Source organism: Triticum aestivum, chromosome 2B (assembly GCF_018294505.1).
Source record: "Triticum aestivum cultivar Chinese Spring chromosome 2B, IWGSC CS RefSeq v2.1, whole genome shotgun sequence".
Lineage (NCBI taxonomy): Eukaryota > Viridiplantae > Streptophyta > Magnoliopsida > Poales > Poaceae > Triticum > Triticum aestivum.
The window spans coordinates 758,276,329-758,292,842 of NC_057798.1; the positions used below are offsets into that span (position 1 = coordinate 758,276,329).

At 42.6% G+C, this 16,514-nt stretch overlaps 1 long non-coding RNA gene across 2 annotated transcripts; it reads left to right on the forward strand.

The window, feature by feature from the left end:
- The first annotated feature begins 12,271 nt into the window (after nucleotides 1-12,271).
- LOC123047194 (uncharacterized) lies at nucleotides 12,272-13,428 on the forward strand. 2 transcript variants are annotated; one of them, XR_006422834.1, is made up of 2 exons: nucleotides 12,272-12,973; nucleotides 13,049-13,428. It is a non-coding gene; the product is annotated as an uncharacterized lncRNA (long non-coding RNA). The 2 variants fall into 2 exon arrangements; XR_006422833.1 differs by having other exon boundaries at nucleotides 13,066-13,428.
- Nucleotides 13,429-16,514: the final 3,086 nt, after the last annotated feature.

The following is a 16,514-nucleotide window of genomic DNA, read 5'->3' on the forward strand; positions in this document are numbered from 1 at the left end:
CTGAAATAATAAAAACAGCAAGGTAACTAATGATAAACGTGAGCGTAAACGGTATTACAATGATAGGAAACAAGGCCTAGGGTTCATACATTCACTAGTGCAAGTTCTCTCAACAATAATAACATAGATAGATCATATAACAATCCCTCAACATGCAATAAAGAGTCACTCCAAAGCAATCAACAGCGGAGAACAAACGTAGAGATTATGGTAGGGTACGAAACCACCTCAAAGTTATTCTTTCGGATCGATCTATTAAAGAGTTCGTACTAGAATAACACCTTAAGACACAAATCAACCAAAACCCTAATGTCACCTAGATACTCCATTGTCACCTCAAGTATCCGTGGGCATGATTATACGATATGCATCACACAATCTCAGATTCATCCAACCAACACAAAGTACTTCAAAGAGTGCCCCAAAGTCTCTACTGGAGAGTCAAGAACGTGTGCCAACCCCTATGCATATGTTCATGGGTGGAACCCGCAAGTTGGTCACCAAAACATACATCAAGTGGCACATGATATCACATTGTCACCACAGATAAGCACGACAAGACATACATCAAGTGTTCTCATAAAAGACTCAATCCGATAAGATAACTTCAACAGGGAAACTCAATTCATCACAAGAGAGCAGAGGGGGAGAAACATCATAAGATCCAACTACAATAGCAAAGCTCGGGATACATCAAGATTGTGCCATAGAGGGAAACCGAGAGAGAGAGAGAGAGAGAGAGAGATCAAACACATAGCTACTGGTACATACCCTCAGCCCCGAGGGTGAACTACTCCCTCCTCATCATGGATAGCGCCGGGATGATGAAGATGGCCACTGGTGATGGGTTCCCCCTCCGACAGGGTGCCAGAACAGTCTCCCGAGAGGTTTTTGGTGGCTACAGAGGCTTGCGACGGCGGAACTCCCGATCTATCTTGATATTCGATGTTTTAGGGTATGTAGGCTTATATAGGCGAAAGAAGTCGGTCGGGGGGTGCTCGAGGGGTCCACGAGACAGGGGGCGCGCCCAGTAGGGGGGGCGTGCCCCCCTATCTCCTAGGCTCCTCGAGTATCTTCTGACGTGAACTCCAAGTCTCCAGGATGATAATCTTCCAAAAAATCACGTTGCCGAAGGTTTCATTCCCTTTGGACTTCGTTTGATATTCCTTTTCTTCGAAATATTGAAACAGGCAATAAAACAGCAATATGGGCTGGGCCTCCGGTTAATAGGTTAGTTCCAAAAGTAATATAAAAGTGTATAATAAAGCCCATAATCATTCAAAACAAGTAATATAATAGCATGGAAAAATCAAAAATTATAGATATGTTGGAGACGTATCAAGCATCCCCAAGCTTAATTCCTACTCGTCCTCGAGTAGGTAAATGATAAAAACAGAATTTTTGATGTGGAATGCTACCTAGCATGATTCTCATTGTATTTCTCTTTATTGTGGCATGAGTGTTCAGATCCAAATGATTCAAAATAAAAGTTCATATTGACAAAAGAAATAGTAATACTTCAAGCATACCAATCAAAGCAATCATGTCTTCTCAAAATAACATGGCAAAAGAAAGTTCATCCCTACAAAATCATATAGTTAGGCTATGCTTCATTTTCGTCACACAAAGATGTTTCCAACTTCTATACCCCCGATGACAAGCCAAGCAATTGTTTCATACTTAAATAATCTCAAACTTTTCAACCTTCACGCAATACATGAGCGTGAGCCATGGATATAGCACTATGGGTGGAATAGAATATAATGATGGGGGTTGTGTGGAGAAGACAAAAAAGGAGAAAGTCTCACTTTGACGAGGATAATCAACGGGCTATGGAGATTCCCATCAATTGATGTCAACATGAGGAGTAGGGATTGCCATGCAACGGATGCACTAGAGCTATAAACGAATGCTCAACAAAAGAAAACTAGTGGGTGTGCATCCGATTTGCTTGCTCATGAAGACCTAGGGCATTTGAGGAAGCCCATCGTAGGAATATACAAGCCAAGTTCTATAATGAAAAATTCCCACTAGTATAAGAAAGTGATAACACATGAGACTCTCTACATGAAAAGCATGGTGCTACTTTGAATAACAATATATGAGACCCACTACATGAAGAACAAGGTGCTACTTTGAAGCACAAGTGTGGAAAAAGAGATAGTAGCATTTCCCTTTTTCTTTTTTTCTTTTTTTATTTTCTTGGGGGCCTTTCTTTTTTTTCTTTTGGCCTTTCTTCTTTTTTTTCTTTCTTTTTCTTTTTGGGCAATGGGCTAATAATGATGATCATCACACTTTTATTGATTACAACATAGGAATTACAACTCGAAACTAGAACAAGATATGACTCTATATGAATGCCTCCGGCGGTGTACCGGGATGGTGCAATGAATCAAGAGTGACATGTATGAAAAATAATGCATGGTGGCTTTGCCACAAATACGATGTCAACTACATGATCATGCAATGGCAATATGACAAAAGTAAAGTATGTCATGATGATGATGAACGGAACGGTGGAAAATTGCATGGCAATATATCTCGGAATGGCTATGGAAATGTCATAATAGGTAGGTATGGTGGTTATTTTGAGGAATATATAAGGAGGTTTATGTGTGATAGAGCGTATCATATCACGGGGTTTGGATGCACCGGCGAAGTTTGCACCGACTCTCAAGGTGGGAAAGGGCAATGCACGGTATCGAAGAGGCTAGCAATGGTGGAAAGGTAAAAGTGCGTATAATCCATGGACTCAACATTAGTCAAAAGAACTCATATACTTATTGCAAAAATTTAGAAGTCATCAAAAATCAAGCACTACGTGCATGCTCCTAGGGGGATAGATTGGTAGGAAAAGACGATCGCTCGTCCCCGACCGCCACTCATAAGGATGCACAAGCCAGGTACACTTCATGTTTCAAATTTGTTACACAACTTTAACCATACGTGCATGCTACGGGACTTGCTGACTTCAACACAAGCATTCTTTAAATTCATAATCACCCAACTAGCATGACTTTAATATCACTACCTCCATATCTCAAAACAATTATCAAGTACCAAATTGATCATAGCATCCAATTCACTTCCTATGATAGTTTTCATTCAAATTACCATGTTGTTTAAGACTCTGAAAATAATATAAGTGAAGCATGAGAGTTCATTAATTTCTACAAAATATAACCACCGTTGTGCTCTAAAAGATATAAGTGAAGCACTAGAGCAAACGACAAACTACTCCAACAAGATATAAGTGAAGATCAATGAGTAGTTAAATAATTATGCAACTATGCAAAGACTCTCTCTCATTTAAGAATTTCAGATCTTGGTATTGTATTCAAACAGAAAGCAAAGCAAAACAAAATAACATTGCAAGGATAGCACAACTCATGTGAAGAAGCAAAAACTTAGGCTCAACCGATACTAACCGATGATTATTGAAGAAAGGTGGGATGCCTACCGGGGCATCCCCAAGCTTAGATGCTTGAGAATTCTTGAAATATTATCTTGGGGTGCCTTGGGCATCCCCAATCTTGAGCTTTTATGTCTCCTTAATTCCTCTCATATCATGGTTTCTCTTCTTTTTATCAAAAGCTTCATTCACAACAAACTCAACAAGAACTCGTGAGATAGGTTAGTATAAACCAATGCAAAACCTTATCATTTTCTACTGTAACAAATCACTAAAATAATTATTCAACATTGCATACTAAATGCCTCTGCATATTTAACACTCCTATCCTCAAATAGAATCATTAAACAAGCAAACATATGCAAACAATGCAACCATAACAGCAATCTGCCAAAACAGTACAGTCTGTAAAAAATGCAAGAGTATCAATCTTCCCTAACTACAAAAATTATGAGAGAAAATTCCCACTGTGATAAATTTATCAGAGCTTAATATGCAAAAAGTTTCAACATTATACCATGCTCTGACTTTTCTAGGGAATTTTTGCAACAGCGGTAAACTTTCTGTTTTCAAACAGCAACATGTATACTAGCAAAATAAGCATGGTAAAGGCTATCCTTGACATTTTTATTGAAACTAAAGATACAAAATATTATTCTAAATAACAGCAATTAAATACTAATAAAATAAAATGACGCTCCAAGCAAAACACATATCATGTGGTGAATAAAAATATAGCTCCAAGTAAAGTTACCGATGAACGAAGACGAAAGAGGGGATGCCTTCCGGGGCATCCCCAAGCTTAGGCTCTTGGTTGTCCTTGAATATTACCTTGGGGTGCCTTATGAATCCCCAAGCTTAGGCTCTTGCCACTCCTTATTCCATAGTCCACCGAATCTTTACCCAAAACTTGAAAACTTCAACCACACAAAACTCGTAAGCTCCGTTAGTATAAGAAAATAAAACCACCACTTAGGTACTGTAATGAACTCATTCTAAATTCATATTGGTGTAATATCTACTGTATTATAACTTCTCTATGGTTGATACCCTCCGATACAACTCATAGATTCATCAAAATAAGCAAACAACACATAGAAAACAGAATCTGTCAAAAACAGAACAGTCTGTAGTAATCTGTATCAAACGGATACTTCTGGAACTCAAAAAATTCTGATATAAATTTATGCACCTGAGTAATTAGTCTATTAATCATCTGCAAAAAGAATCAACCTAAAAGCACTCTCCAGTAAAAAATGGCAGCTAATCTCGTGAGCGCTAAAGTTTCTGTTTTTTACAGCAAGATCACATAATCTTCAACCAAGTCTTCCCAAAGGTCCTACTTGGCACTTTATTGAAACAAAAGCTATAAAACATGATTACTACAGTAGCATAATCATGTGAACACACAAAAACAGTAAGGGTAAATATTGGGTTGTCTCCCAACAAGCGCTTTTCTTTAATGCCTTTCTAGCTAGGCATGATGATGACAATGATGCTCACATAAAAGATAAGAATTGAAACATAACGGGAGCATCATGAAGCATATGACTAGCACATTTAAGCCTAACCCACTTCCTATGAATAGGTATTATGTGAGCAAACAACTTATGGGAACAATAATTAACTAGCATATGAAGGTAAAACAAGCATAAGTTCAAAAATTGAAGCACATAGAGAGGAAACTTGACATTATTGCAACTCCTACAAGCATATGTTCCTCCCTCATAATAATTTTCAGTAGCATCATGAATGAATTCAACAATATAACCAGCACCTAAAGCATTCTTTTCATGATCTACAAGCATAGAAAATTTACTACTCTCCACATAAGCAAAATTCTTCTCATGAATAATAGTGGGAGCAAACTCAACAAAATAATTATCATGTGAGGCATAATCCAATTGAAAACTAAAATCATGATGACAAGTTTCATGGTTATCATTATTCTTAATAGCATACAAGTCATCACAATAATCATCATAGATAGCAACTTTGTTCTCATAATCAATTGGAACCTCTTCCGAAATAGTGGAATCATCCCTAAATAAAGTTGACACTCTTCCAAATCCACTTTCATATTCATCACAATAAGATTAAACATCCTCCAAAATAGTGGGATTACCACTTCCTAAAGTTGACACTCTTCCAAACCCACTTTCATCAATATAATCGTCATAAATAGGAGGCATGCTTTTATCTTAATAAATTTGCTCATCAAAACTTGGGGAACAAAAAATATCATATTCATCAAACATAGCTTCCCCAAGCTTGTGGCTTTGCATATCATTAGCATCATGGATATCAAGGAATTCATACTAACAACATTGCAATCATGCTCATCATACATAGATCTAGTACCAAACATTCTATAGATTTCTTCTTCTAGCACTTGAGCACAATTTTCCTTTTCATCATACTCACGAAAGATATTAAAAAGATGAAGCGTATGAGACAAACTTAACTCCATTTTTTGTAGTTTTTTTTATAAACTAAACTAGTGATAAAACAAGAAACAAAAAGATTCGATTGCAAGATCTAAAGATATACCTTCAAACACTCACCTCCCCGGCAACGGCGCCAGAAAAGAGCTTAGTTGACAGGGTGTGAGTGAGTGCCCTTTACCTAGCCTCCCCGGCAATGGCGCCAGAAAAGAGCTTGATGTCTACTACACAACCTTCTTCTTGTAGACGTTGTTGGGCCTGCAAGTGCACAGGTTTGTAGGACAGTAACAAATTTCCCTCAAGTGGATGACCTAAGGTTTATCAATCCGTAGGAGGCGTAGGATGAAGATGGTCTCTCTCAAGCAACCCTGCAACCAAATAACAAAGAGTCTCTTGTGTCCCCAACACACCCAATACAATGGTAAATTGTATAGGTGCACTAGTTCGACAAAGAGATGAAGATACAAGTGCAATATGGATAGTAGATATAGGTTTTTGTAATCTGAAATAATAAAAACAGCAAGGTAACTAATGATAAACGTGAGCATAAACGGTATTGCAATGATAGGAAACAAGGCCTAGGGTTCATACTTTCAATAGTGCAAGTTCTCTCAACAATAATAACATAGATAGATCATATAACAATCCCTCAACATGCAACAAAGAGTCACTCCAAAGCAACTAATAGCGGAGAACAAACATAGAGATTATGGTAGGGTACGAAACCACCTCAAAGTTATTCTTTCGGATCGATCTATTAAAGAGTTCGTACTAGAATAACACCTTAAGACACAAATCAACCAAAACCCTAATGTCACCTAGATACTCCATTGTCACCTCAAATATCCGTGGGCATGATTATACGATATGCATCACACAATCTCAGATTCATCCAACCAACACAAAGTACTTCAAAGAGTGCCCCAAAGTCTCTACCGGAGAATCAAGAACGTGTGCCAACCCGTATGCATAGGTTCATGGGCGGAACCCGCAAGTTGGTCACCAAAACATACATCAAGTGGCACATGATATCCCATTGTCACCACAGATAAGCACGGCAAGACATACATCAAGTGTTCTCATAAAAGACTCAATCTGATAAGATAACTTCAAGAGGGAAACTCAATTCATCACAAGAGAGTAGAGGGGGAGAAACATCATAAGATCCAACTAAAATAGCAAAGCTCGGGATACATCAAGATCGTGTCATAGAGGGAACACGAGAGAGAACACGAGAGAGAGATCAAACACATAGCTACTAGTACATACCCTCAGCCCCGAGGGTGAACTACTCCCTCCTCGTCATGGATAGCGCCGGGATGATGAAGATGGCCACCGGTGATGGGTTCCCCCTCTGGCAGGGTGCCGGAACGGGCTCCCGAGAGGTTTTTGGTGGCTACAGAGGCTTGCGGCAGCGGAACTCCCGATCTATCTTGATATTCGATGTTTTTAGGGTACGTAGGCTTATATAGGCGAAAGAAGTCGGTAAGGGGGGTGCTCGAGGGGTCCACGAGACGGGGGGCCGCCCAGTAGGGGGGGCTATCTCCTGGGCTCCTCGAGTATCTTCTGATGTGAACTCCAAGTCTCCAGGATGATAATCTTCCAAAAAATCACGTTGCCGAAGGTTTCATTCCGTTTGATATTCCTTTTCTTCGAAATACTGAAACAGGCAATGAAACAGCAATACGGGTTGGGCCTCCGGTTAATAGGTTAGTCCTAAAAGTAATATAAAAGTGTATAATAAAGCCCATAATCATTCAAAACAAGTAATATAATAGCATGGAACAATCAAAAATTATAGATACGTTGGAGACGTATCAGAGATCTATTCGATGTAAACTCTTTTTGCGGTGTGTTTGTCGAGATCCGATGAATTGTGGGTGTATGATCAAGTTTATCTATGAGAAATATTTGAATCTCCTCTGAATTCTTCTATGTATGTTTGAGTTATCTTTGCAAGTCTCTTCGAATTATCAGTTTGGTTTGGCCTACTAGATTGATCTTTCTTGCCATGGGAGAAGTGCTTAGCTTTGGTTTCAATCTTGCGGTGTCCTTACCCAGTGACAGAAAGGGTTGCAAGGCACGTATTGTATTGTTGCCGTCGAGGATAAAAAGATGGGGTTTATATCATATTGCATGAGTTTATCCCTCTACATCATGTCATCTTGCTTAATGCGTTACTCTGTTCTTTATGAACTTAATACTCTAGATGCAGGGAGGAGTCGGTCGATGTGTGGAGTAATAGTAGTAGATGCAGGCAGGAGTTGGTCTACTTATTGCGGGCGTGATGCCTATATACATGATCATGCCTAGATAATCTCATAACTATTCGCTTTTATATCAATTGCTCGACAGTAATTTGTTCACCCACCGTAATACTTATCCTATCTTGAGAGAAGCCTCTAGTGAAACCTATGGCCCCCGGGTCTATTTTTATCATATTTGCTTTCAATCTACTTTTATTTGCATCTTTACTTTTTGCATCTATAATATAAAATACCAAAAATATATTTATCTTATCATACTATCTCTATCAGATCTTACTTTTGCAAGTGGTCATGAAGGGATTGACAACCCCTTTATTATGTTGGTTGCGAGTTCTTTGTTTGTTTGTGTAGGTGCGTGGGACTTTTGAGGAGCCTCCTACTGGATTGATACGTTGGTTCTCAAAAACTGAGGGAAATACTTACGCTACTATTGCTGCATCACCCTTGCCTCTTAAAGGAAAACCAACAGAAGCTCAAGACGTAGCAAGATTAGCTGACAGATCTTGTTCAGTACGAACGTGGACATGAATGGCTGCCACTTCATGTTGTTCCCTACGACCAAATGCTCTCAGATCTAGCTGCAATGAACAGAGAGAAGAGGGTGATTAAACTCATAGAGGCTATGGCTGTAGCTCGAGGGGGCGCGGGAAAGGTCAAAGAAGTTGAGGACAGGAGTCGCCGCCGTCGTGGACCGCCCATTGGTGAAGGAGCGCCGCTTACCTGCTTGTTGGTGCCGATGTGCATCGGTGGGAAAGCTCGAAAGGGGGGAGAAGGGTGGCGGGACTTTTGGTGGTGAGAGAAGGGAGGCTAAAATAGGGGTGACCGAATCGGCGGGAGGTGAGCCGGCATCCTCTCGCCATTTTTTCAGAGACGCGCGCAAGCTCGCGCCATCTTCGTGGTTGCACGAGCTCAGCGCCGCGTTCCCCTCCCGTGCTTCGGCCGAGCCTGGCTCTCCAGAAACTACCGATTCGGGGCGTAACTGTTGGAAATATGCCCTAGAGGCAATAATAAAAGGATTATTATTATATTTCCTTGTTCATGATAATTGTCTTTATTCATGCTATAATTGTATTATCCAGAAATCGTAATACACGTGTGAATATATAGACCATAATATGTCCCTAGTGAGCCTCTAGTTGACTAGCTCGTTGATCAACAGATAGTCATGGTTTCCTGACTATGGACATTAGATGTCGTTGATAACGGGATCACATCATTAGGAGAATGATGTGATGGACAAGATCCAATCCTAAGCATAGCACAAGATCATGTAGTTCGTTTTGCTAGAGCTTTTTCAATGTCAAGTATCTTTTCCTTAGACCATGAGATCGTGTAACTCCCGGATACCGTAGAAGTGCTTTGGGTGTACCAAACGTCACAACGTAACTGGGTGACTATAAAGGTGCACTACAGGTATCTCCCAAATTGTCTGTTGGGTTGACACGGATCGAGACTGGGATTTGTCACTCCGTATGATGGAGAGGTATCTCTGGGCCCACTTGGTAATGCATCATCATAAAGAGCTCAAAGTGACCAAGTGTCTGGTCACGGGATCATGCATTACGGTACGAGTAAAGTGACTTGCCGGTAACGAGACTGAACGAGGTATTGGGATACCGACGATCGAGTCTCGGGCAAGCAACGTACCGATTGACAAAGGGATTGTATACGGGGTTGATTGAATCCTCGACATCGTGGTTCATCCGATGAGATCATCGAGGAGCATGTGGGAGCCAACATGGGTATCCATGTCCCGCTGTTGGTTATTGACCGGAAAGCCGTCTCGGTCATGTCTGCGTATCTCCCGAACCCGTAGGGTTTACACACTTAAGGTTCGGTGACGCTAGGGTTGTATGAATATGAGTATGCAGCAAACCGAAAGTTGTTCGGAGTCCCGGATGAGATCCTGGACGTCACGAGGAGTTCCGGAATGGTCCGTAGGTAAAGAATTATATATAGGAAGTGCAGTTTCGGTCACCGGGAAAGTTTCGGGGGTCACCGGTATTGTATCGGGACCACCGGAAGGGTCCCGGGGGTCCACCGGGTGGGGCCACCTATCCCGGAGGGCCCCATGGTCTGAAGTGGGAGGGAAACCAGCCCCTGGTGGGCTGGTGCGCCCCCCCTGGGCCCCCCTCTATGCCTAGGGTTGGGAACCCTAGGGGAGGGGGCGCCTCCATTGCCTTGGGGGGCACTCCACCCCCCTTGGCCGCCGCACCCCTAGAGATCCATCTCTAGGGCTGGCCTCCCCCTGGGGGCCTGTATAAAGGAGGGGGGAGGGAGGGCAACGGCACCTGAAGTTTTGGCGCCTCCCTCTCCCCTTGCTACACCTCCTCCTCCCGTAGTTTCTTTGCGAAGCCCTGCCGAAACTCTGCTGCATCCACCACCACGCCGTCGTGCTACTGGATCTTCATCAACCTCTCCTTCCCCCTTGCTGGATCAAGAAGGAGGAGACGTCATCCGCTCCGTACGTGTGTTGAACGCGGAGGTGCTGTCCGTTCGGCACTTGGTCATCGGTGATTTGGATCACGGCGAGTACGACTCCATCATCCCCGTTCTCTTGAACGCTTCCGCTCTCGATCTACAAAGGTATGTAGATGCACTCCTATCACTCGTTGCTTAGATGAACTCATAGATGGATTTTGGTGAAACCGTAGGAAATTTTTTATTTTCTGCAACATTCCCCAACAATGGCATCATGAGCTAGGTCTATGCGTAGTTCTCTATTGCATGAGTAGAACACAAATCTGTTGTGGGCGTAGATCTTGTCAACTTGCTTGCCGCTACTAGTCTTATTTTGCTTCAGCGGTATTGTGGGATGACACTACAAGAAACCTGTTAATCCATGACGGATTTCTGATGACGTTCCTGGAAACCATCACCGAAACTGTCATGGATCAACAAGGTGAGATTAGGCCCCAGAATGGTAGCCCACATATGACGGCCTGAGAGGAACTGTCACGGAAACTGTCACGTATTAGGGAGCTGGGCCTAGACTTTTTTTTCTTGTACACCGTTCGAACCATCATGGCTGACGCATCTGATGTGTCTTGTGTTCCCCTTGTATGGGCGATGTGGATGCAGTGATTAAAAAGGAAATTAAAAGGAAAAAGGATGTGGTAATAAAAAAATGAAAGAGAAAAGGTTGGCCTCCCGAATCAAATCATTTTAGCTTAAGTGTACATAACAACCTGCGTACCTCTGGGCTGTGACTCACACGGGAGTTAATTACGGATAATCACACATATTCACATGACTCCCTACAGCCCAGCCAGTCGTCATGGCCCACAATATAAGTGTAGGGCCCACATGTTAGCATATGACAGAGAGAGATAACTTTGAAATTTTTGACTTAACAGAAGATTCGAACCTGAGACGTACATGCCATGTTACAGCCGTGCAAACCAATAAACAATCTGTGTACAAAAATGAACCAAAACCTTATATAGACTACATATCACTTGCTTTCAGAAGCACTTCGGCTGGCCCAGTAGTGCACGTACTACCTATTTATCTATTTATCTTCAAGCGATTTTGTAAATGCCTACTCTACAAGTTTCTTCCTTTTATTTCACAAGTATGTGTTTCTTTTAACATTTATTTTCCAAAAATTCAAATTATTGTGTTTCTTAAATTTTATTCTAATTTCATTATATTTTTTCTTGAAGAGGTAAACATGAACTTTTTTGAAAATTTGTGCGGATCAACAAAAAGGAAATGTAAGAAAAATTATGTATCTTCATTCTGTACCACAAGCACGCACAATATATTGTATCATCATTGTATTTTGGGAATACAAAACTATTTAAAGTTTGGACAAAGTGTCTTTTGAATAATGTTCAGGGTGGTTTTATAAAATGTTTATATTTTTGCCCAATTACATGACCAACTATTGGTTTTCATATTCTTTTCAAATTCGTGTTTATTTTTCCTTTATTGCAGACCGCTGACTAGACACTGTTATACATGTCCTTATTTAGTTATTTGATTGAAAGAAAAACTGAATTATGGATCGGCCGACAGATGCTCACTTTAGTTTGCAGCCAAAGTGGCAATCTTGTGTGGGGGCAAAGCTGAGTTGTGATTGGTTGAGCTAGGCATCACACGGATCGCACATCCAAACCGTCTATCCCCCTGGGATCCAACGGCAAGGGAACCTTCCTTCTTTGTTGTGTTTCCTTGCGTACACACACACACACGAGATGACAGCTTCTTTTCCACCGGGAAAAGTGGATCTCGGTCGGCCTTCCAGATCCTCCATCCTCCATTCTCCAGATCCATGGCCGCCGCCATTGCACCAAAGAAAAGGCTGGTAGCCTCCACAACCTCGCCACACACGGCCATTTTCCCCTCTGCATCCCGCAACCGCCGTGTTAGCTGCCGTTGCAACCTCTTCATCCACTACCATCTGCCGCCGTGACGATAGCATCGTCTCGCAGGCGTGGACGGCCCTGAAGGCGGATCTGGTGCAAGCGACGCCGTTGCTGTTTCTGCGGATGGTGCCCATCTTGCTGCAAGGAGCAAGCTGGTTCCTCGTAGGCGTGCTGAGGCTGGATGGACTGGCGCAACGACTCCGGGCGTGCTCGAGGTCCTGCTTAAGCCTCCACCTAACGATGCGCCTGGTCGAGTTTCGCCGCATCGCACAGGCAGGATCTCACTCTCGATCCACTGCGTGGAGTTGTGCCGCGAAGGCCAGGGGCAGCGCGTCTCCGCCGATCCATTGATGGGCCCATCCCGCTGGGCTGCTGCGCCGTACTAGGCCCGTTACCGTTGCTTCATCGCCGGCGCCGCTTCCGTCGCCTTGTCGGGTTTTCCTCCGACCTCGGCAGGCTGAGAGCCGCATGTCCCACCAGGTCCTCCGTCCTCCTCACCCTGTTGCTTTTGATTTTCCTTTCCCGTTCGTTTCTGATTTTCCGAGCCGTTCTTAGGGCTTCTCGACACGCAGGTAATACGGGCTCCATGGAGTCTTCATCGTTAGAGACAAGTTGCCGTTCAGGAGCATGGTTCGAGGCGAGATGGTTGCGAAAATGGTGTCTCCCTCGATGACAACGGCCGGTACAGCCGGATCCTTTGCCACAAAGGAACGACGATGAACCCCGGTTGACGTATGGCGAGCACCGCTGACGCTCGAGGAGCTGGAGAGTAGCTTAGTATTCTCCAGGATGCTTGTAATTTTTAGTTTTTAGGATTTTCTTGCTCACGTACATGTGCATTTCCTGGTTATTTGTGTATATTTCATTTATTTTATGAAATGAGCATATATTGTTGTGACAAAACATATTGGCTTAATAAAATTTCCATGAACCAAGAGGAGAAATGAGATAACAGATTTTTTTTGAAGGATATGAGATCAGATATTGGTGGGCCTTGGATTGACCATAATTTACTGGGCCAAAAATTTAATTGGGCTGATTACTATATGGGTCACCACTCATTACCTAATCAAAACTTGGTGGGCCAAAAAACTAATTGGGCTGGTCACTACATGGGCTGCCATGTCAAATGATGATGTGGCAAATATGTTAACGGTGTTATAAGCACGTCCGTTAAGCAAGCCTGGGTAAAATCCATGACGGCCAAGAATCGTCATGGACGACACGATGTCAAATTATGACGCGATATACATGACGGATTTTAAGTCCGTCATGGACGGGCACCCATGACAGTGTTTCACCGACCCGTGACAGATTCGTACCGTCACGTATTAACAGATTTCTTGTAGTGTGAAGCGGCCCGGACCGACCTTACATGTACGCTTACGTGAGACAGGTTTCACCGACTGACATGCACTAGTTGCATAAGGTGGCTAGCGGGTGTCTGTCTCTCCCACTTTAGTTGGAGCGGATTCGATGAAAAGGGTCCTTGTGAAGGGTAAATAGAAGTTGACAAAATCACGTTGTGGTTATTCGTAGGTAAGAAAATGTTCTTCCTAAAACCCAATTGCAGCCACGTAAAAGATGCAACAACAATTAGAGGACGTCTAACTTGTTTTTACAGCAATTGTCTTGTGATGTGATATGGCCAGAAGTTGTGATGCATGATGAATGATATATTGTGATGTATGAGATCATGTTCTTGTAATAGGAATCACGACTTGCATGTCGATGAGTATGACAACCGGCAGGAGCCATAGGAGTTGTCTTTATTTTTTGTATGACCTGCGTGTCATTGAAGAACGCCATGTAAATTACTTTACTTTATTGCTAAACGCGTTAGCCATAGAAGTAGAAGTAGTCGTTGGCATGACAACTTCATGAAGACACGATGATGGAGATCATGATGATGGAGATCATGGTGTCATGCCGGTGACGAAGATGATCATGGAGCCCCGAAGATGGAGATCAAAGGAGCTATATGATATTGGTCATATCATGTCACTATCATATAATTGCATGTGATGTTTATTATGTTTATGCATCTTGTTTACTTAGAACGACGGTAGTAAATAAGATGATCCCTTATAATAATTTCAAGAAAGTGTCCCCCCTAACTGTGCGCCGTTGCTAAAGTTCGTCGTTTCAAAGCACCACGTGATGATCGGGTGTGATAGATTCTTACGTTCACATACAATGGGTGTAAGACAGTTTTACACATGCAAAAACACTTAGGGTTCACTTGACAAGCCTAGCATGTACAGACATGGCCTCGGAACACAGAGACCGAAAGGTCCAACATGAGTCGTATGGAAGATACGATCAACATGGAGATGTTCACCGATGATGACTAGTCCGTCTCACGTGATGATCGGACACGGCCTAGTCGACTCAGATCATGTAACACTTAGATGACTAGAGGGATGTCTAATCTGAGTGGGAGTTCATTAAATAATTTGATTAGATGAACTTAATTATCATGAACTTAGTCTAAAACCTTTACAAATATGTCTTGTAGATCAAATGGCCAACGCTCATGTCAACATGAACTTCAACGTGTTCCTAGAGAAAACCAAGCTGAAAGATGATGGCAGCAACTATACAGACTGGGTCCGGAATCTGAGGATCATCCTCATACCTGCCAAGAAAGCATATGTCCTAGAAGGACCGCTAGGTGAAGCACCCATCACAGAAAACCAAGACGTTATGAACGCTTGGCAGTCACGTGTTGATGATTACTCCCTCGTTCAGTGCGGCATGCTTTACAGCTTAGAACCGGGGCTCCAAAAATGTTTTGAGCAACACGGAGCATATGAGATGTTCGAGGAGCTGAAAATGGTTTTCCAAGCTCATGCCCGGGTCGAGAGATATGAAGTCTCCGACAAGTTCTATAGTTATAAGATGGAGGAAAATAGTTCTGTCAGTGAGCACATACTCAAAATGTCTGGGTTGCACAACCGCCTGTCCCAGCTGGACATTAACCTTCCGGACGAGGCGGTCATTGGCAGAATCCTTCAGTCGCTCCCACCGAGCTACAAGAGCTTTGTGATGAACTACAATATGCAGAGGATGGTGAAAACTATTCCTGAAGTATTTTCAATGCTGAAGTCGGCAGAGGTAGAAATCAAGAAAGAACATCAAGTGTTGATGGTCAATAAAACCACCAAGTTCAAGAAGGGCAAGGGCAAGAAGAACTTCAAGAAGGACGGCAAGGATGTTGCCGCGCCCGGTAAGCCAGTTGCCGGGAAGAAGTCAAAGAATGGACCCAAGCCTGAGACTGAGTGCTTTTATTGCAAAGGGAATGGTCACTGGAAGCGGAACTGCCCCAAATACTTAGAGGGCAAGAAGGCCGGCAACACTAAAGGTATATTTGATATACATGTAATTGATGTGTACCTTACCAGTACTCGTAGTAACTCCTGGGTATTTTATACCGGTGCCGTTGCTCATATTTGTAACTCACAGCAGGAGCTGCGGAATAAGCAGAGACTGGCGAAGGACGAGGTGACGATGCACGTCGGGAATGGTTCCAAGGTCGATGTGATCGCCGTCGGCACGCTACCTCTACATTTACGTACGGGATTAGTTTTAAACCTCAATAATTGTTATTTAGTGCCAAGTTGATCATGAACATTGTATCTGGATCTCGTTTGATACGAGATGGCTACTCATTTAAATCCGAGAATAATAGTTGTTCTATTTATATGAGAGATATGTTTTATGGTCATGCCCCGATGGTCAATGGTTTATTCTTAATGAATCTCGAACGTAATGTTACACATATTCATAGTGTGAATACCAAAAGATGTAAAGTTGATAACGATAGTCCCACATACTTGTGGCACTGCCGCCTTGGTCACATTGGTGTCAAGCGCATGAAGAAGCTCCATGCTGATGGACTTTTAGAGTCTCTCGATTATGAATCATTTGGCACATGCGAACCATGCCTCATGGGCAAAATGACCAAGACTCCGTTCTCCGGAACAATGGAGCGAGCAACCAACTTATTGGAAATTATACA